The sequence below is a fragment of the Pogoniulus pusillus genome, chromosome 4 (assembly GCF_015220805.1).
Source record: "Pogoniulus pusillus isolate bPogPus1 chromosome 4, bPogPus1.pri, whole genome shotgun sequence".
Taxonomy (NCBI): Eukaryota; Metazoa; Chordata; class Aves; order Piciformes; family Lybiidae; genus Pogoniulus; species Pogoniulus pusillus.
In genome coordinates, this window is record NC_087267.1 from 20055412 (window position 1) to 20076715 (window position 21304).

A 21304-nucleotide genomic window follows, 5' to 3' on the forward strand; every position below is an offset into this window, starting at 1 on the left:
ATGATTCTATGATTATGTTTAATATGTTGTTTAAGTGTGTGGAATGGCAGTTAACAAATGTTTTCAAATTCCTTATCTATCTAATTTCCTTCATGCCACTGAGTCACATCCTAGAGTTCAGATTGTTGATCTGGTTAGAGTATCATTAATATCAATGTGTTAAAAGAAATATTGTATTTAAGTTCATTGCTGCTCTACCATTTTAAATTAATCTCTAGTCCTGGTGACTTGAATTCAAGGAGATTTAGAGAGAAAATTAATCATCTGGTTACAAAAAAATTAATAATTAATCATGAGTGTGACTTATCTTCATATCTCTATATTTTGTATATATATATATATACTTAGATACTGTAGTTAATCACAGAATCAACCAGGTTGGAAGAGACCTCCAACATCATCCAGTCCAACCTAGCACCCAGCCCTGTCCAATCACACAGACCACGGCACTAAGTGCCTCAGCCAGGCTTTGCTTGAACACCTCCAGGGACGGTGAATCCACCACCTCCCTGGGCAGCCCATTCCAATGCCAATCACTCTCTCTGGCAACAGCTTCCTCCTAACATCCAGCCTAGACCTCCCCTGCCACAACTTGAGACTGTGTCCTCTTGTTCTGTTGCTGCTTGCCTGGCAGAAGAGACCAACCCCACCTGGCTACAACCTCCCTTCAGGGAGTTGTAGACAGCAATGAGGTCAGCCCTGAGCCTCCTCTTCTCCAGGCTGCACACCCCCAGCTCCCTCAGCCTCTCCTCACAGGGCTGTGCTCCAGGCCCCTCACCAGCTTCATTGCCCTTCTCTGGAATATATCTCTATATCTAATATAACTGTCTAATATATCTCTATATCTAATTATATCTATCTTGTAGATATATATTTAAATATATATATAGTCACATTTATATCTTAAATATAATATGCAATATATCTTTATATATTATGTGGGATTTCTTATAAGATGTTCCCGAGGCTTCTCGATACTGTTCAGACATAAAATGTGAAATACAAAGATCTAGTGTCAAATTGCATATAATAGCTACATGCAAGATTGCATATGATAAATAAACTTGGAGGTTGATGTAAGCAATGGAAAGAAAGAAAGAAAGAAAGAAAGAAAGAAAGAAAGAAAGAAAGAAAGAAAGAAAGAAAGAAAGAAAGAAAGAAAGAAAGAAAGAAAGAAAGAAAGAAAGAAAGAAAGAAAGAAAGAAAGAAAGAAAGAAAGAAAGAAAGAAAGAAAGAAAGAAAGAAAGAAAGAAAGAAAGAAAGAAAGAAAGAAAGAAAGGAAGGAAAAGAAAGAAGGAAAGGAAGGGAAGGAAGGGAAGGAAGGGAAGGAAGGGAAGGAAGGAAGGAAGGAAGGAAGGAAGGAAGGAAGGAAGGAAGGAAGGAAGGAAGGAAGGAAGGAAGGAAGGAAGGAAGGAAGGAAGGAAGGAAGGAAGGGAGGGAGGGAGGGAGGGAGGGAGGGAGGGAGGGAGGGAGGAAGGAAGGAAGGGAGGAAGGGAGGAAGGGAGGGAGGGAGGGAAGGAATTGTTCTGACTTCTACACAGCCATAATTATAATTGTTAAAAAGTAATTTTTCCTGTGCTTTTAGCGTTTACCTTTCCCCACAGAGCTGCTGAACCCAGCTTCTTACCAGAGCTCAAATCGATGCAGACGCTTTGCTGCTAATGATTTGTTCTGGTCACTTTCAGCAAAATGTTGTCTTTTTTTTCCCTCCATGCCTTCTTATGCTGTATTTGCTCTTAAGTGATACAATATGGTAAGGACTTTGAAAGAAATTATATCTGCAGACATAGGACGTTAGGTGGATCGATCAATGCCCTATGACGTCTACTATGCATCACAAAATTTCTATCATAACCTGTTTAACAAAGCTTTTCTTCTCAGACACCGAGAATTTCATTCAAAGCGTTTTACATATTGCATTACTTATCAAAACAGAGGATATGTAAACCTTGACGTTTGTTGAAAGCCCCAGACTTTAACCAAAAGAGACCAGAACAAATCTATAGCAGAAAACAGATTAAACAACAGAAAAGTGACTGCTTGGAAATGGAAGCATGTGAACTTAACTCAAGGCAAGCTTTCAGCACATGCTCCAAAGAAAGGGTTATTTGATGTATGCAGGCACCTGAAGACCTCTCAGAGATACTGGGGCTTCATACAGTCCAATACTACAACCAAGTGAAAGCACAGTAAAGAATTGTTACAGCCTATCTTCTAAAAACTAGTTTGGGACAGGAGAAATTAAATTGCTTTCTTTGGCTAAGATTTTGTTCCTATATGAATAAGTAAGTAGCTGTGTATCATGTTAAATTATACTTAGTGCACACGACAGGTTCTATTTCATTCTAGTACTAATAGTGAAAATAGTGATCATAATGATAAAGAAGTAGTAGTAGTAAAAATGTCAGTAAGTAACTGTGTATGATGTTAAATTACACTTAGTGCACATGACAGGTTGTATTTAATTCTAGTACTAATAGTGATAATAAGGATAATAATGATTATAATGATAATAATAATAACATTAAAAGTAGTAGTAGTAAAAAAGTAAGTAACTGTGTATCATATTAAAATATATTTAGTGCTCATGACAAGTTCTACTTAATTCTAGTACTACTAGTGATAATAGTGATGATAGTGATAATAGAAGAAGAAGTAGTAGTAGTAAAAATGTCAGTAACTGTGTATCATGTTAAATTATATTTAGTGCTCATGACAGGCTCTATTTGATTCTAGTAGTAATAGTGATAATAAGGATAATAATGATAGTAGAAGAAGAAGAAGTAGTAGTAAAAATGTCAATAAGTAACTGTGTATCATGTTAAATTATACTTAGTGCACATGACAGGTTCTATTTAATTCCAGTACTAATAATGATAATAAGGATAATAATGATAATGTTAATAGAAAAAGAAGTAGTGAAAATGTCAGTAAGTAACTATATCATGTTAAATTATACTTAGTGCACATGACAGGTTCTATTTAATTCCAGTACTAATAGTAATAATGATGATAATAATAGAAGAAGAAGTAGTAGTAGTAAAAATGTCAGTTAGTAACTGTATATGATGTTAAAGTATATTTAGTGCATGACAGGTTCTATTTAATTCTAGTACTAATAGTAATAATAAGGATAATAATGATGAGAATGATAATAATAATAACATTAAAAGTAGTAGTAGTAAAAAAGTAAGTAACTGTGTATCATATTAAATTATATTTAGTGCTCATGACAAGTTCTATTTAATTCTAGTACTACTAGTGATAATAGTGATGATAGTGATAATAGAAGAAGAAGTAGTAGTAGTAAAAATGTGACTTAGTAACTGTGTATCATGTTAAATTATATTTAGTGAATATGACAGGTTCTATTTAATTCTAGTACTAATAGTAATAATGATGATGATAATAATAGTAATAGAAGTAGTAGTAGTAGTAGTAGTAAAAATGTCAATAAGTAACTGTATATCATGGTAAACTATACTTAGTGCATATGACAGGTTCTATTTTATTCTAGTACTAATAGTGATAATGGTGATAATAATAATAACAATAGAAGTAGTAGTAGTAAAAATGTCAGTACTTCTTAAAGTAACCCCAGAGTAATACTTCTAATTTATGTTTGGTAAAGATACTCATATCTTGAAATAATGTGAACCTTTCTGTTGTTGTCTTTGGGTAAGGCCTACTACAAAAACACTGGTGGAACACAACATGAAAAGAAAGTCTTATGATCACACTTACACTCATTCATAAATGACAAATACACATATGCATACCTCTGTGTCTGTGCATGCACATTAGTGAAGCATATGTCTTACAGATCTCTTTACATTAACAGAGTATTGCTGGAAGTGTCAACTTCTATTTTACCAGTCAAAAAGTTCTGATAGCATGTCTGAGTAATAAATTACTGCTAGTGCATGAACTGCTTGCTTGCAAGGCACATTGCCTTGTAGGGCGAAAACAGAGATATTGCACATCTAAGCTGGCTGCAAAAAGCGCTCACATCGTTAGAAATGCTGTAAGAAAATGATCTAGCTCCCTAATTGAAAGAAAATAAATAGGGGTATAGAGTAAAACTCTCAAAGGTTATCCTAAAGAACAGTTCAAGAATCTAATGGAGATGTTTACTACTTTAATAATAACTGAACACCTGACCTCAAAGCTCTTCAGATGTATGCTTGGTAGAACGCATTTAAAACGCAAAATGCTACCAATCGTTGGGTTTGGTGAATCTTTGCTTTATGTTTTTGTACTTTGAACTAAGTATTCTACCTACCTTTTTTGGGGTTTAATCATTTTCTCTCGTTTTCTAATAATAATAATAATAATAATAATAATAATAATAATAATAATAATAATAATAATAATTATTATTATTATTATTATTATTATTATTATTGAAGAAGAAGTAATAGTAATAAAAATGTCAGTATTACCTAATGTAACCCCAGAGTCATACTTCTAATTTATGTTTGGTAAAGATACTCATATCTTGAAATAATAAAATAATGAAAAATTATTATTAATATTATTATTATAGAAGAAGAAGAAGAAGAAGTAATAGTAATAAAAATGTCAGTATTTCCTAATGTAACCCCAGAGTCATACTTCTAATTTATATTTTGTAAAGATACTCATATCTTGAAATAATGAAATAATGAAATAATGAAATATTATTATTATTATTATTATCGTTATTATTGTTATCGTTATTATTATTATTAAGGCATAATAAAAATAAGTAAACACAACATGTAAAAATGAAACAACTATAATAAGGATTCGATTACCTACTCATGTTAATATGTTTGAGGGTTTTGTGTTTGTTTGTTACTTTGGGAGATGTTTGTTTGGGTTTTTAAGCAAAACAAATCTGTGTCTTTAAAGAGCATTTCTAGTTTCAGCTTCTTAATTCAAAGTGACATTGTCATCCTATACCAGACTCTCTCATGAGCTAAGTTGAACTAAGTATCCTGCCTAATTTTTTTAAATCATTTTCTCTCCTTTTATAAACATCATCATCATCATCATCATCATCATCATCATCATCATCATAATAATAGAAGAAGAAGAAGTAGTAGTAAAAATGTCAGTATTTCCTAATGAAACCAAAGAGTAATACTTCTAATTTATGTTTGGTAAAGATACTCATATCTTGAAATAATAATAATAATAATAATAATAATAATAATAATAATAATAATTATTATTATTATTATTATTATTATTATTACAACATAATAAAAATAAGTAAACACAACCTATGCAAATGAAACAAATATAATAAGGATTCCATTACCTATTCACTTTAATATGTTTGAGCTTTGTTTGTTTGGGAGATGTTTGTTTGGGTTTTTAAGCAAAACAAATCTGTATCTTTAAAGAACATTTCTAGTTTCAGCTTCTTAATTCAAAGTGGCATTGTCATCCTATACCAGACTCTCTCATGAGCTAAGCTGAACTAAGTATCCTACGTAATTTTTTAAATCATTTTCTCTCCTTTTATCATCATCATCATCATCATCATCATCATCATCATCATCACAACAATAATAATAATAATAATAATAATAATAATAATAATAATAGAAGAAGAAGTAGTAGTAAAAATGTCAGTATTTCCTAATGAAACCCAAGAGTAATACTTCTAATTTATGTTTGGTAATGATACTCATATCTTGAAATAATGAATAATAATAATAACAACAATAATAACTATTATTATTATTATTATTATTATTATTTAAAAATAAGTAAACACAACCTATGCAAATGAAACAAATATAATAAGGATTCAATTACCTATTCACTTTAATATGTTTGAGCTTTGTTTGTTTGGGAGATGTTTGTTTGGGTTTTTAAGCAAAACAAGTCTGTATCTTTAAAGAACGTTTCTAGTTTCAGCTTCTTAATTCAAAGAGGCATTGTCATCCTATACCAGACTCTCTCATGAGCTAAGTTGAACTATGTATCCTACCTACCTTTTTTAATCATTTTATCTCCTTTAATAATAATAATAATAATAATAATAATAATAATAATAATAATAATAATAATAATTTTTATTATTATTATTGTTGTTGTTGTTGTTGTTATTATACTAATAATCATGATTCTAAGAAGAAGTAGTAGTAGTAGTAGTAGTAGTAAAAATGTCAGTATTTCCTAATGTAACCCCAGAGTCATACTTCTAATTTATGTTTGGTAAAGATAGTCATATCTTGAAATAATGAAATAATTAAGATTTTTATTATTATTATTATTATTATTATTATTATTATTATTATTATTATTAAATAAAAATAAGTAGACACAACATATGCAAATGAAACAAATATAGTAAGGACTCAATTTCCTATTCATGTTGATATGTTTGAGGGGTGTTTGTTTGTTTGTTTGGGTTTTTAAGCAAAACAAATCTGTATCTTTAAAGAGCTTTTCTAGTTTCAACTTCTTGATTCAAAGTGGCATTGTCATCCTATACCAGACTCTCTCATGTGCCCTCATCCATTCCATCTAGACAAAATTCTAAGCATTTGATTCTAGGTATAATTTGGACCTTCCACCACAAAGGCATAGAAGAAATCATTCTGAAACTGCTCTCATTTTATTTGTGTGTGCTATGGAAAGGACAGAGGGAAGGAACGAGCGCAACAAATAGGTTTTGGGCACACACGTTGCGAGTGATTCATTGAAGGCGACTCAAAGTCCCTTCAAAAACTCTGTCACAAACCAGACCAAAAGGCCTTGGGCAGCCTTCTAGCACGAGGTGTCCCTGCCTAAGGTGGGGGGTTGGAACTGGATGGTCTTAGAGGTCATTTCCAACCTAAACCACTCTATGATTCTATGATAATGGAACTGCCCTCATTGAGTAATTCCTATGGGAAAAAAAAATATCCCTTTGAATACTATAGAGTCATAAACCCTGTTGTAAACACAGTTATTGACAGTGACAGAACTGTAACACTTTTGCTTCTTGTGAGACTTAGCAAGGTGCTTAATTTATACTGAGGTACAAAGCTGCTCTTCACTCAAAGAGTGTTCAGATCTAGATTTTTCACTGAAACAGGAAAAGATGTGAATTAAAACCTAGCAGAGTAATTTGTGCACACACATGCACATCTATTCCATCCTATAATTTCCTTTTTCTTTCTGCTTGTCCTTGTGTTACACTCAAGGAGACAGAACTGCCATCAAAATCCTTCTTGTATTTGACTAATGCTTTCATTGTAACTGGGATGTTTCTTTGGTTTATGACACCTTCTTTTTTCCCAGTCATAACTAACATTTGAGCCACTAGCAGTCTGTAAGTGTAGTGTCTGAGAATTAGGTATAATTTTTTGGGAGTAAGGAAACGTCACTGAGCTTATGTGGCAGTCTGACTCGTAATGATGTTTGAGGCTGTTGAATCTCCAGGGCAGTTCTACCTTTCATGACTCCAGTTAGACCAATAACTGGAACAGCAATGCTGGTAATAGTAAACACTTTTTAGTGCTCTTCAGTAGATACCAAAAGTGTTTTGTCAGTGCATTATTATGCCCATTTTGAAGATGGGAAATACAAAGGTAGTGATTTACAAGTATTTGCAGCAAAGTAATCTTGCCAATATTTCATTCTGAATTAGTTGATCATTCTCCATGATGAATTTGTATTATTTGGCTTGGGGGAACTGTGTGAAGAATGGAAAGAAAGAATACAGTCACCTATGCCTTGATTCAGTTTTCCTAGATCACTCCTGTATAGCTGAGTCGAAAGCTGACCCAGGGAAATCTAATCAGCATTTCAGGATGAGATGATCAGAGGGCTGGAGCACCTCTCCTCTGAGGACAAACTGAAAGAGTTGGAGCTGTTCAGTTTGGACAGGAGGAGGCTCTGAGGTGACCTTATTGTGGCCTTTCAGTATCTGAAGGGGGGATAAGAAAAAGCTGGGGAAGGACTTTTCAGGATATCAGGGAGTGACAGGACTAGGGGGAATAGAGCAAAGCTGCAGGTGGAGAGATTCAGAGTGGATGTGAGGAGGAAGTTGTTGAGCATGAGAGTGGTGAGAGCCTGGCATGGGTTGCCCAGGGAGGTGTTTGAGGCCCCATGGCTGGAGGTGTTTAAAGCCAGGCTGAATGAGGCTTGTGGGCAGACTGGTCTAGGGTAGGGTGTCCCTGGGCATGGCAGGGAGGTTGGAACTCCAAGATCCTTGTGGTCCCTTCCAACCCTGATTGATTCTATGATTCTAGGATTCTAGGATATATAAGGAAAAAATATAGTTGTTACCATTCGACTCTGAGAATCATAGAATCATAGAATCATAGAATCAACCAGGTTGGAAGAGACCTCCAAGATCATCCAGTCCAACCTAGCTCCCAGCCCTATCCAGTCAACTAGACCATGGCACTAAGTGCCTGTGATGGTTTGGGGGTTACCCCGCCCCCCCACACTTTTGAATTTGCCCCAGCTAGCTCAGACGGACCCTGGGAATATAGATGAAGCAATTTATTTACAGCTAGCAGAATTTACAAGCAGCTATTTACAATATATACAGTTATATACAATTATATACAGAAATATACAAAGGATAAACGATATAAAAGCACAGCTCCCCTCCCAGAAACCTAGGTCCCCAGGAGGGGCTTTCAAACCACCCCAACACCTCCCCCCGGCCCTCTCAACCTTACCCCAGTTCTCAGGAAGAAGAGAGGTGCAGCCAAGAGGTTAGGGAGCAAGGTTAGTAGGAGCAAGGTTAATGAGATGTAACCAGGTCTAAGGCAAAAGCAAGAGTGAGAAACAAAATGGAGAATAAGTCTTTCTTCTTCCCAGAGTTCTCAGCGTGACTGTGAGAGAAGTAGACACAATTGTTTTTCATTTCACTGCCTGTTATCTAGTTCTTTTACCAAAACATTCCAGCTTGCTTCAAACTAGCACAATCCACCCCTTGTCTACTTCGCTCAGAGTATCGCTGAGAATTATCCAATCTAATCTAAACCAATATTTACACTAAAACAATATATACAAGTTCAGTTCACACTTCAATCAGATGTAGGTGATTCAAAAGCTCAGAACAGGGACTCCCAGGTGATGTTGGGTTCGTGCTCACGTATTGTAGATTCTATTGTAGATTCTCTCAGTGTTGGGCGCCGATGTTACCTAGAACAGAAAACTCCTAACAGCTTAATTTAAACTCTCTCAGCTAAAGTTAAATTTCTCTGTGGAATACACTGGATTTCACCATTCTCCTGCATTACCCAGTATGTATGACCAGGACCTTCAGCAGAAACCACCCCTCGGACAGGTTTCCCTTCGCCCGAAGAAGAAAATACCCAAACAGTTTTCCCTAACAGATTCTTCTCACGTACAACAGGAACTTTATCACCGTCTACTGTTTGGACCAAGTCTGATTGTGCAGGTCCTGCTCTGTTTACTGAACCTCTACTATTTACCAACCAGGTAGCTTGTGCTAAATGTTTGTCCCAGTTTTTCAGAGTTCCACCCCCCATGGCTTTTAGGGTGGTTTTCAGCAAACCGTTGTAACGTTCAATCTTCCCTGAAGCTGGTGCATAGTAGGGTATATGATAGATCCATTCAATACCATGCTCTTTGGCCCAGTTTTTCACAAGATTGTTCTTGAAATGAGTACCATTGTCTGACTCAATTCTCTCTGGAGTTCCATGTCTCCACAAGATTTGTCTCTCCAAACCAACAATGGTGTTACGTGCAGTAGCATGTGGAACTGGATAGGTTTCCAACCATCCAGTGCTGGCTTCTACCATCGTTAGCACATACTGCTTGCCAGAACGAGATCGAGGTAAAGTGATGTAGTCAATCTGCCAGGCTTCACCATACTTGTACTTTGACCATCTCTCACCATACCATAAGGGCTTGATTCGCTTAGCCTGCTTAATAGCAGCACAAATGTCACAGTCATAGATGACTTGGGTGATAGCGTCCATGGACAAGTCAATTGACCTATCGCGAGCCCATCGGTATGTTCCATCTCTGCCTTGATGTCCAGATGAGTCATGGGCCCACCGAGCTAAGAACAGCTCACCTTGGTGTTTCCAATTAAGGTCAATGTCAAGTTCAGAGTTAGTATCAACTTGAGCAATCTTAGCAGCTTGATCTGCCTTCTGGTTATGTTGATGTTCCTCATTGGCTCTGCTCTTAGGCATGTGTACGTCTACGTGCCGCACCTTCACTGGAATTTTCTCCAGCATCAATGTCCTGCCATACATCAGCACACCAAATAGGCTTTCCTTTCCTCTGCCAACCATTCTTCTTCCAGTCCTTTAGCCAACCCCATAGAGCATTGGCTACCATCCACGAGTCGGTGTAGAGGTAAAGGATAGGCCAATTCTCACGTTCAGCCACATCAAGAGCAAGTTGAACAGCTTTTACCTCAGCAAACTGACTGGATTCTCCTTCTCCATCTTTCGTTTCGGTAACTCTCCTGGTTGGACTCCAAACCGCTGACTTCCATATTCGCTTGTTCCCAACAAGACGACAGGAACCATCTGTGAACAAAGCATAGTTCTTTTCCTGATCAGAGAGATCACCATAGGGAGGAGCTTCCTCAGCACGAGTTATTTTCTCCTCTGGAGGTTTGGAACAGTCTGTGCCTTCCGGCCAGTTGGTGATCACCTCCACCAGGCCAGGTCGGTCAAGATTACCCATTCGCGCTCGTTGGGTTATCAAAGCCATCCATTTAGACCAGGTTGCATCTGTGGCATGATGTGGTGATGAACCTTTGCCCTTGAACATCCAGTTAAGAACTGGCAGTCTAGGAGCTAAAAGCAATTGTGACTCAGTTCCAATTACTTCAGAAGCTGCTTTCACTCCTTCATAGGCTGTTAGAATCTCTTTCTCAGTTGCAGTGTAATTTATCTCTGAACCTCTGTAACAACGTCCCCAGAAACCAAGTGGACGACCACGTGTCTCATTTGGAGCTCTCTGCCAAAGACTCCAAGTTGGACCATTGTCACTGGCAGCCGTGTACAGAATGTTCTTAATGTCCGGACCAGATCTCACAGGTCCCAGGCCCACTGCATGGACCACTTCTCGCTTGATCTGATCAAAGGCTGCTTGTTGTTCAGGTCCCCACTCAAAATTGTTTCTCTTACGAGTCACATCATGCAGAGGTTTGACAATCTGACTGAAACCAGGAATGTGTAGTCTCCAAAATCCCACCACACCAAGAAAAGAAAGTGTGTCCTTCTTACTGGTGGGAACTGCCATGGTAGAGACTTTGTTGATCACATCCTGAGGAATGTAACGGCGACCATCCTGCCACCGCACTCCCAGAAACTGAATTTCTCTGGCAGGTCCTTTGACCTTGTCTCTCTTAATGGCAAAACCTGCTTGCAACAGAATGTCAATGATTTTGTTACCTTTCTCGAAGACTTCCTCAGCAGTTTGGCCCCACACAATGATGTCGTCGATATACTGGATGTGCTCTGGAGCTTTACCTTTCTCCAGTGCATTGTGGATGACTGAGTGACAGATGGTTGAGCTGTGTTTCCACCCCTGAGGCAAACGATTGAACTGGTACTGGATTCCTCTCCAGGTGAATGCAAACTGAGGCCTGCACTCCTTTGCTATGGGAATAGAGAAGAAAGCATTAGCAATGTCTATGGTTGCATACCACTTAGCCTCCTTCGATTCCAGCTCGTACTGGAGTTCCAGCATGTCCGGCACAGCTGCGCTCATGGGTGGCGTCACCTCGTTGAGGGCACGAAAGTCAACTGTCAGTCTCCAGTTGCCCGTAGGTTTGCGCACAGGCCAGATGGGACTGTTGAAAGGTGAATGAGCTTTCTCGATGACAGCCTGACTCTCCAGTTGACGAATCAGCTGATGAATGGGCAACAAAGAGTCACGGTTAGTTCTGTACTGCCTATGATGAACAGTTTGAGTTGCAATTGGCACTTCCAGGTCCTCTATGTCATGATGTCCCACAACTGCAGATTCATCAGAAAGTTCAGGTCTAATGGACAATTTCAGTTTATCATCCTCAATCTCTACAGATGCTATTCCAAAAGCCCATTTATGACCCTTAGGATCTTTGAAACAACCTTGTCTCAAAAAGTCAATTCCCAAAATGCAAGGCGCATCAGGACCTGTTACAATAGTATGTGTCTTCCACTCTTTACCAGTTAAACTGATCTCAGCCTGTATCTTAGTTAACTCTTGAGATCCACCAGTGATTCCAAAGATAGAAATGGACTCTGTCCCTTTGCAATTTGATGGCAATAAAGTACACTGAGCACCTGTGTCAACTAAAGCCCTGTATTTCCGAACTCTTGAACTGCCAGGCCACCTAATGAATACATTCCAATAGATTCGGTTCTCTCCACTATCCCTTTCCTCCTCCTGGCTGGAGGCAGGGCACCCCTAATGCTGAACATGGCATGTAGGGTGTACACAATGATTGGTGGTGTTGTGAGAGGAACTGCAACTGTTGGAACAATTGCAGTTGCTCTCGGGAGCTGAAGAAGTGACAGCTACCTTTCTGGCATTGCTGCCTCTGTTTCTGCCACTCTGCAGATCCCTGACCCTCTTTGAAAGAGCTGAAGTAGGTTTACCATCCCATTTGTTCATGTTCTCCCCATATGTGTCACGCAGAAGTATCCACAGTGACGCACGTGATTGCTGCTGTCTAGGTGGAATTTGTCTCCTCCTGGGCTGGAATTGCCTTGCAGGAGGTGGGCGTCTGTTCCTGACTGCAGAAACATGCACCCATTCAGATGATGCAGGAATGGTATCTTTTACCAGATTGGAAATTGAGGTTGTAAGATCCTCCTTCAGTTCTTTCATGCTCTCCTTAATGCCATCTCTAATACCATCTTTAAGCTCTGTAGTCATAGTCTTTATGGCACAGATTATACCAGAATGTGACAAGCTATCCTCAATCTGCCTGAGCTGGTCAGTGAATTCACCAACAGTGAAAGATCTTCCATTGTCACTCCTTGCTAGAAACTTACTGGCCAAGATGTTAGCATAGGATGAAGGAGCAAGCTTAATAAGCTTCTTCATGAGACCTGTTCCCAAAGGAATATCGTCAGGCTCATGAGTGCCATGATCTCCATAAAGCACTTCCTTCACAGCAAACTCCTTCAGAAGCTTAATTCCCTGCTCAATGGTGTTCCACTTCTTGGCAGCCCATGGCAAATCATCTCGGGAAGGATATCTCATAGCCACAGCCAACAGAAGGCGTGTCCACAAGCTAACCCTACCAAGAGGACTTGCTAGGTGTTTGTCCACTCCACTCTCCTTGGTGAGTGGTCCCAGCTGCTTGGCAGACTTGTCTCCTACCTGCAGAGCATTAGCACCAATGCCACGGCATCTCACTAGCCAGCTTAGGATTGGCTCACCTGATTCCCTTGTGTATTCCTTCCTAACTTCCCTGACCTCTCTAAGTGGATCCTTGGAGCCTTGGATGTCATCTTCCTCCTCTTCCTCCTGTTGTTCTGGTGGTGCTGGGCCTAACACAATCTTCCTCATAGCATTCCTAAACTCATTGGAACCATCCTCTCTCTTGGCAGCTAACCTCACAGCGCTCCTCTCACTTGAGTATTGTTGTCTCAGCACATCTACAAGGTCTCGCAGACTAACTATCTCCTCCTCCTCTTCTTGCTGCTGATCACCAGAGGTCCCCTGTCTTACATCCTCCTGCGAACCACTCTTTGTCTTAGCTTTTGCCTTAGCAGGTGCCAGAAGGGCCTGAGCAGCAACAGACTTGGATGTGTCTGCTGGAGGATTTGAATCTTTAGGAGTCTGACTTGGAGGGTTTGAATCCTTAGGGGTCTGACTTGGAGCATTTGAATTATTGGAAGTCTGACTTGGAGCTTGTGAGTTCAGATCTGCCTTGCTTTTAGCAGGAGGATTTTGGTTCTGGTCTGCTGGCTGGGGGTTCGAATTGGCTGAGCTGGTGTCAGTAGGATTTTGGACTGACTGGGCTAGTGTTACTAGCATTAGCATTAGTGGGATTATTTGCCTGTCCTCCTGGGATGCCTGCCAACCCTGACTTGTTTTCATTTTTACTAGGAACATTCTGATTTTGGGTACCTGTCTGTGCTCCTGATCCTCCTGCCGAACTCTGCCCGTTATCATTTTTGTTTACGTTAGTGGCGGGAACACTGGCTGTGTTCCCAGCACTTGGAGAAGGAGGGGCAGAGGCTAGCAAGGGGGAAGCCGATAACTGTGTTCCCTTGTTTTGCTGTGAAAGAGACTGCTTCTGAGACACAGAATTTTTCCTAGCTCTTACAGAAGCTGGTTTTGAATTTTTCACACATAATGCCAAAATTAATATGAAATTTAAAACTACAAGAGCCAGTATAATGCCCAGCATCCCTGCCATGCTCTGTTTCGAGTAGAAATCCTTGCATGGATTTGGCATTTCAGTTTGGGGCTGGATGACCCTCATGAGAGCAGTAGATAAAGCAGACTCTCGATTGATTGTAACATTATTGACAAAAACTCTTGTAATATCACTAGTAATATTCTCAGTGACACTAAAACCAGCATAACCAAGAATAAAATCACCCCAGCTCCAGAACATGTTTGAAAGCTTAACTTTAGCCTTCTTAAAAACTACATGAAGCAAGAAATAACCAATTTGATCTTTGATCCAGTTGTACACAAAAAACCAGAAAACAGGCCACACAGCAATCCCCACCAAGTACAATAGCTGCTTGATTAGCTTCATCTTAATTCCCAGAGCTGATTTCCACTCACTCCAAAATATCTAGCCCCACGTTGGGCGCCAATTAAAAATGTGATGGTTTGGGGGTTACCCCGCCCCCCCACACTTTTGAATTTGCCCCAGCTAACTCAGACGGACCCTGGGAATATAGATGAAGCAATTTATTTACAGCTAGCAGAATTTACAAGCAGCTATTTACAATATATACAGTTATATACAATTATATACAGAAATATACAAAGGATAAACGATATAAAAGCACAGCTCCCCTCCCAGAAACCTAGGTCCCCAGGAGGGGCTTTCAAACCACCCCAACACCTCCCCCCGGCCCTCTCAACCTTACCCCAGTTCTCAGGAAGAAGAGAGGTGCAGCCAAGAGGTTAGGGAGCAAGGTTAGTAGGAGCAAGGTTAATGAGATGTAACCAGGTCTAAGGCAAAAGCAAGAGTGAGAAACAAAATGGAGAATAAGTCTTTCTTCTTCCCAGAGTTCTCAGCGTGACTGTGAGAGAAGTAGACACAATTGTTTTTCATTTCACTGCCCGTTATCTAGTTCTTTTACCAAAACATTCCAGCTTGCTTCAAACTAGCACAGTGCCTCATCCAGTCTTTTCTTGAAGACCCCCAGGGACGGTGACTCCACCACCTCCCTGGGCAGCCCATTCCAATGCCAATCACTCTCTCTGTGAAGAACTTCTTCCTAACATCCAACCTATACCTACCCTGGCACAACTTGAGACTGTGTCCCCTTGTTCTATTGCTGGTTGCCTGGGAGAAGAGGCCACCCCCCACCTGATGACAATGCCCTTTCAGGTAGTTGTACACAGTAATAAGATCACCCCTGAGCCTCCTCTTCTCCAGGCTAAACAGGCCCAGCTCCCTCAACCTCTCCTCATAGGATTTGTGTTCCAGGCCCCTCACCAGCTTTGTTGCCCTTCTCTGGACACATTCCAGCATCTCAACATCTTTCTTGAATTGAGGGGCCCAGAACTGGGCACAGTACTCAAGGTGTGGCCTGAGCAGTGCTGAGTACAGGGGAAGAATAACCTCCCTTGTCCTACTGGCCACACTGTTCCTGATGCAGGCTCTCTTGGCCACCTGGGCACACTGCTGGCTCATCTTCAGCTACTATCTACCAGTACTCCCAGGTCCCTCTCTGTCTGGCTGCTCTCCAGCCACTCAGTCCCCAGCCTGTAGCACTGCTTGGGGTTATTGTGGCCAAAGTGCAGAACCCTGCACTTGGCCTTGTTAAATCTCATCCTGTTGGCCTCTGCCCACCCATCCAGCCTGTCCAGGTCCCTCTACAGGGATCTCCTACCTTCCAACAGATCAACACCTGCTCCTAGCTTGGTGTCATCTGCAAACTTACTGATGCTAGACTCAATCCCCTCGTCCAGATCATCAACAAAGATATTGAACAGGACTGGGCCCAGCACTGATCCTTGGGGCACACCACTAGTGACAGCTGCCAACTGGATGTGGCACCATTCACCACCACTCTCTGGGCTCTGCCATCCAGCCAGTTCTTGATCCAGCACAGAGTGAATCTGTCCAAACCATGAGCTGCCAGCTTGTCTAGGAGCTTCTTGTGGCAGACAGTGTCAAAGGCTTTGCTGAAGTCCAGGTAGACTACATCCACAGAGATAGCCTCTGGTTTCTTGAACCTACATTCAAAGGAACAGAAAGTTCACACCTTTAGAACACCTGGGATTTGGCAAAAATACATTCAGGCCGAGGAAGTTATTCTGCTTTTGTTACCAAATCCTGAGCTACAAGTCTGAGAGACACCCAACATGTTCATTTCTCAGACATCTCACAGGCACTCAAGATTAATAAGTTACTACATTTGACTCACAAAATATTGCTACATGTTGCTCACAAAATGTTTGACTGTGCTACTCTCTAAACAATGCACAAATCGGTCAAAATTGGCAACAACAGAAAAACAACCTGTGAATTTTTGACTGAAGTTTAGAGAAGCACAATTCATGCTGTGACAGATATCATAGAATCACAGAATCAACCAGGTTGGAAGAGACCTCCGAGATCATCCAGGCCAACCCAGCCCTGGCCAATTAACTAGACCATGGCACCAAGTGCCTGATCTAGTCTTCTCTTGAACACCTCCAGGGATGGCAACTCCACCACCTCCTTGGGCAGCCCATTCCAATGGCAAATATGAAAGGAAATATTAGGGATTTCTGAAGACTTTTTGCAAGTTTCTTGTAGCAAATTACAGCAAGTTTTAGGGGATTTTTTTATTTTTAATCAACTAATAATACACATTTCACAGTAATGGCAATGCAGTATAATATCCTTTACAATGAACTACCTAAAGACAGGAAGACTACATACACAGATTCCTGAAGTCCCTTGTGAAAATTCTATTTAGCAATACAGGCAGGTTCATAAACAGGTGAGGTTGTTAGTCCAGAAATAACCCTGATAAGGCAATTAGGATATGATTGGTCTGGACTGGCTGAGGCACTTAGTGCTGTGGTCTAGTTGATTGGCCTGGGCTGGGTGCTAGGCTGGACTGGATGATCTTGGAGGTCTCTTCCAACCTGGTTGATTCTCTGGTTCTATGATTGCCTCCTTCTTATGCTACATTGACTTCATTGTGCTTAAATTCATTTTGAAATCAATCATTGATGGTTTTGTTCTGCTGTTTATATGTATTCTGTTTTTTAAAAAATGCAGTAAAATATTTTGTTCTTTTGGCCAAAATAGAGAGATGAATAACTGGCCTCTCCAGATTAGCTGGCCAATGTGATGCCCATCCACAAGAAGGGCCAGAAGGAGGAACCAGGAAACTACAGACCTGTCTGTCTGATGTCAGTGCCAGGCAAGGGCATGGAACAGGTCATCCTGAGTGTTATCACAGAGCACCTACAGGATGGCCAAGGGATCAGGCCCAGCCAGCATGGGTTTAGGAAGGGCAGGTCCTGTCTCACCAACCTGATCTCCTTTTATGATCAGGTTACCTGCCTGGTGAATGTGGGGCAGGCTGTGGATGTAGTCTACCTGGACTTCAGCAAAGCCTTTGACACTGTCTGCCACAACAAGCTCCTGGCCAAGCTGGCAGCTCCTGGCACTTCAATATAGGTCAAGAACTGGCTGGAAGGCTGGACCCAGAGAGTGGTGGTGAATGGTGCTGCATCAAATTGGCAGCTGTCACTAATGGTGTGCCCCAAGGATCAGTGCCCCAAGGAACAGCCCAGTCCTGTTCAATATCTTTATTGATGATTTGGAGCAGGGGATTGAGTCCAGCATCAGTATGTTTGCAGATGACACCAAGCTAGGAGCAGGTGTGGAGCTGTTGGAAGGTAGGAGAGCCCTGCAGAGGGACCTGGACAGGCTGGATGGGTGGGCAGAGGCCAACAGGATGAGATTTAACAAGGCCAAGTGCAGGGTTCTACACTTTGGCCACAACAGCCCCAAGCAGCACTACAGGCTGGGGACAGAGTGGCTGGAGAGCAGCCAGATAGAGAGGGACCTGGGAGTACTGGTAGATAGTAGCTGAAGATGAGCCAGCAGTGTGCCCAGGTGGCCAAGAGAGCCAATGGCATCCTGGCCTGGATCAGGAACAGTGTGGCCAGTAGGATGAGGGAGGTTATTCTGCCCCTGTACTCAGCACTGGTCAGGCCACACCTTGAGTGCTGTGTCCAGTTCTGGGCTCCTCAATTCAAGAGAGATGTTGAGATGCTGGAACATGTCCAGAGAAGGGCAATGAAGCTGGTGAGGGGCCTGGAACACAGCCCCATGAGGAGAGGCTGAGGGAGTTGGGGGTGTGCAGCCTGCAGAAGAGGAGGCTCAGGGGGGACCACATTGCTCTCTACAACTACCCTAAAAGAGGTTGTAGCCAGATGGGGTTGGTCTCTTCTCCCAGGCAACCAGCAATAGAACAAGGGGACACAGTCTCAAGTTGTGCTTGGGCAGGTCTAGGCTGGATGTTAGGAGGAAGTTGTTGTCAGAGAGAGTGATTAGCATTGAAATGGGCTGCCCAGGGAGGTGGTGGAGTTGCTGTCCCTGGAGGTGTTGAAGAAAAGCCTGGCTGAGGCACTTAGTGCCATGGTCTGGTTGATTGGCCAGGGCTGGGTGCTAGGTTGGCCTGGATGATCTTGGAGGTCTCTTCCAACCTGCTTAATTCTATGATTCTTATTATTAATACAGCCTGGATGATGAGTGCATAAGAAAGTCAATCTCAAGGCCTAAATTGGCCCCAAACTTCTTTTCCATTAATTGCTATTCCCTTTTTTTTTATTATTATTTTAACCAAGCACATATTCCAGCCTTCACTGCTTTTGTTGTTTAACAATGTTTGTACCTTCAGAAAATGGCTTTTTAAATGAGAGAGGCAATTTATATATATATAAAAAATATTCTTAGCAGGCTAGATTTATTTTGAAGTTTCATTAATGTATGGCTTGGTTTAGTACTCTGAGGCTTTCAGCCTCCAGTTGAATATGTTATGGCAAAAGAATTAATGGAAAGTTTACTGGTTGATTAAATATCTTTATTTTTGGCTCTTTAATAAAAAAGCCTTTCTGCACTGGAGAGAGATCTGCTGCCATTTGAGATGTTAAATAAAAAGATGCAAAGGCAAGGGAATGGGGGAATCCTGTAATGCCTTTGTCAGATTGACCATGAGTAAGTTATATATATTTAAAGGAAAACAAACACACACAAACAAAAAAATAAACAGTTGATTATATTTGTAAAGCCAGAAGAAAATGAAGACACATGTCTTCCAACCTAGTTGATTCTATGATTCCATGTAAAAAATGCTTGAAAGCTCTTGACTTTGAAAATCAGAGAGGATTATTTAGTAAGATGCATTTGCAATGATTTTAAATGCCATTAAAAAAAAAAAGGAGAGCTGTAGACTGGGAAAATCTCCTGGCTTTTACATGTAGCATACTGGGGGAAAGCATCCATGAGAAAACAAAGTTCTTACTGTTTGAAATGTGTAGCTGTGTTGTATATATGAGCAGAGAGACTTGTATCCAGTTGTGTGATTTAAGCTTTGTGTTATTCTTTTATAGCTGCCACCTTCTTTGTAGATACCTGGGAAAGCTGTAAAGTTTTGCTTTGTGTAGAATAAATATCATAACTCTGATCAGGTCTAAAGGCTGGTTGATTTAAGTAATCATCCTAAATATTCTGTGGAAAGGGTTGTCTAAAGTGCCCACATGTCTGCATGCATGAGAATGAAAGTGATCTTCTCATTTATTTCTAGGTATACTTAAGTCTGCTGTAGCACTGCTCAGCACCAAACTGAGTGTTCCTGGGCTTTGTATTAGGTCTTATTTTTGGTCTCCTGTATTTGGTCTCCTGGCTCTTTCATTTGGTCTAACACAGTAAAAACCAGTAACTTGGTCATTAGATGCATCTCCCAAATTACTTCTCCATCCCCCTGAAAGACAAAGACCAGTGCTAGTTCCTGTGTCGAAAAGCATGGCATATCTCTAAATGTGTTTTAAAATGTTCCAAATGGGCAGGTGGCAGCAATTTTAAGGACACTTTTAAGCTCAGCACCAAACTGAGTATTTCTGGGCTTTGCATTTGGTCTTTTTTTGATCTCCTGGCACTTTTATTTGGTCTAATATGGTAAAAACCAATAACTTGGTCATTAGATGACTCTCCCAAACTACTTCTCCATCCACCTGAAAGACAAAGTTCCTGTACCAAAAAGTGTTGCATATCTCTATATGTGTTTAAAAAATGTTCCAAATGGGCAGGTGGCAGCACTTTTAAGGACACTTTTAAGGACACTTTATAAGCTCAGCATCAAACTGAGTATTCCTGAGCTTTGCATTTGATATTTTTTTGGTCTCCTGTATATGGTTGTTTAGCTCGGAGAAGAGGAGGCTCAGGGCTGACCTCGTTGCTCTCTACAACTCCCTGAAGGGAGGCTGCAGACAGGTGGGGTTGGTCTCTTCTGCCAGGCAACCAGCAACAGAAGAAGGGGACACAGTCTCAAGTTGTGGCAGGGGAGGTCTAGGCTGGATGTTAGGAGGAAGTTGTTGTCAGAGAGAGTGATTGGCATTGGAATGGGCTGCCCAGGGAGGTGGTGGAGTCACCGTCCCTGGAGGTATTGAAGCAAAGCCTGGATGAGGCACTTAGTGCCATGGTCTAGTTGATTGTCCAGGGCTGGGTGCTAGGTTGGCCTGGATGATCTTGGAGGTCTCTTCCAACCTGCTTGATTCTATTCTTCTATTCTTCTATTCTTCTATTCTTCTATTCTTCTATTCTTCTATTCTTCTATTCTTCTATTCTTCTATTCTTCTATTCTTCTATTCTATTCTATTCTATTCTATTCTATTCTATTCTATTCTATTCTATTCTATTCTATTCTATTCTATTCTATTCTATGGTCTCCTGGCTCTTTTATTTGGTCTAATACAGTAAAAACCAATAACTTGGTCATTCAATGCATCTCCCAAACTACTTTTCCATCCACCTGAAAGACAAAGTTCCTGTATCAAAAAGCATTGCATATCTCTATATGTGTTTAAAAAAAGTTCCAAATGGGCAGGTGGCAGCACTTTTAAAGACACAGTTTTATTGTGCAGGAATTTCACTTGTGTGTTTTGATAAGGAGTTTGAGTTTTAGAA

General features: G+C 40.5%; 1 protein-coding gene across 1 annotated transcript in view; it reads left to right on the top strand.

Annotated features, from left to right (window-relative positions):
- The window catches only part of LRRIQ1 (leucine rich repeats and IQ motif containing 1), a 176408-nt gene that overhangs the window by 154075 nt on the left and 1029 nt on the right, over nucleotides 1-21304 (top strand). The window lies entirely within an intron of this gene.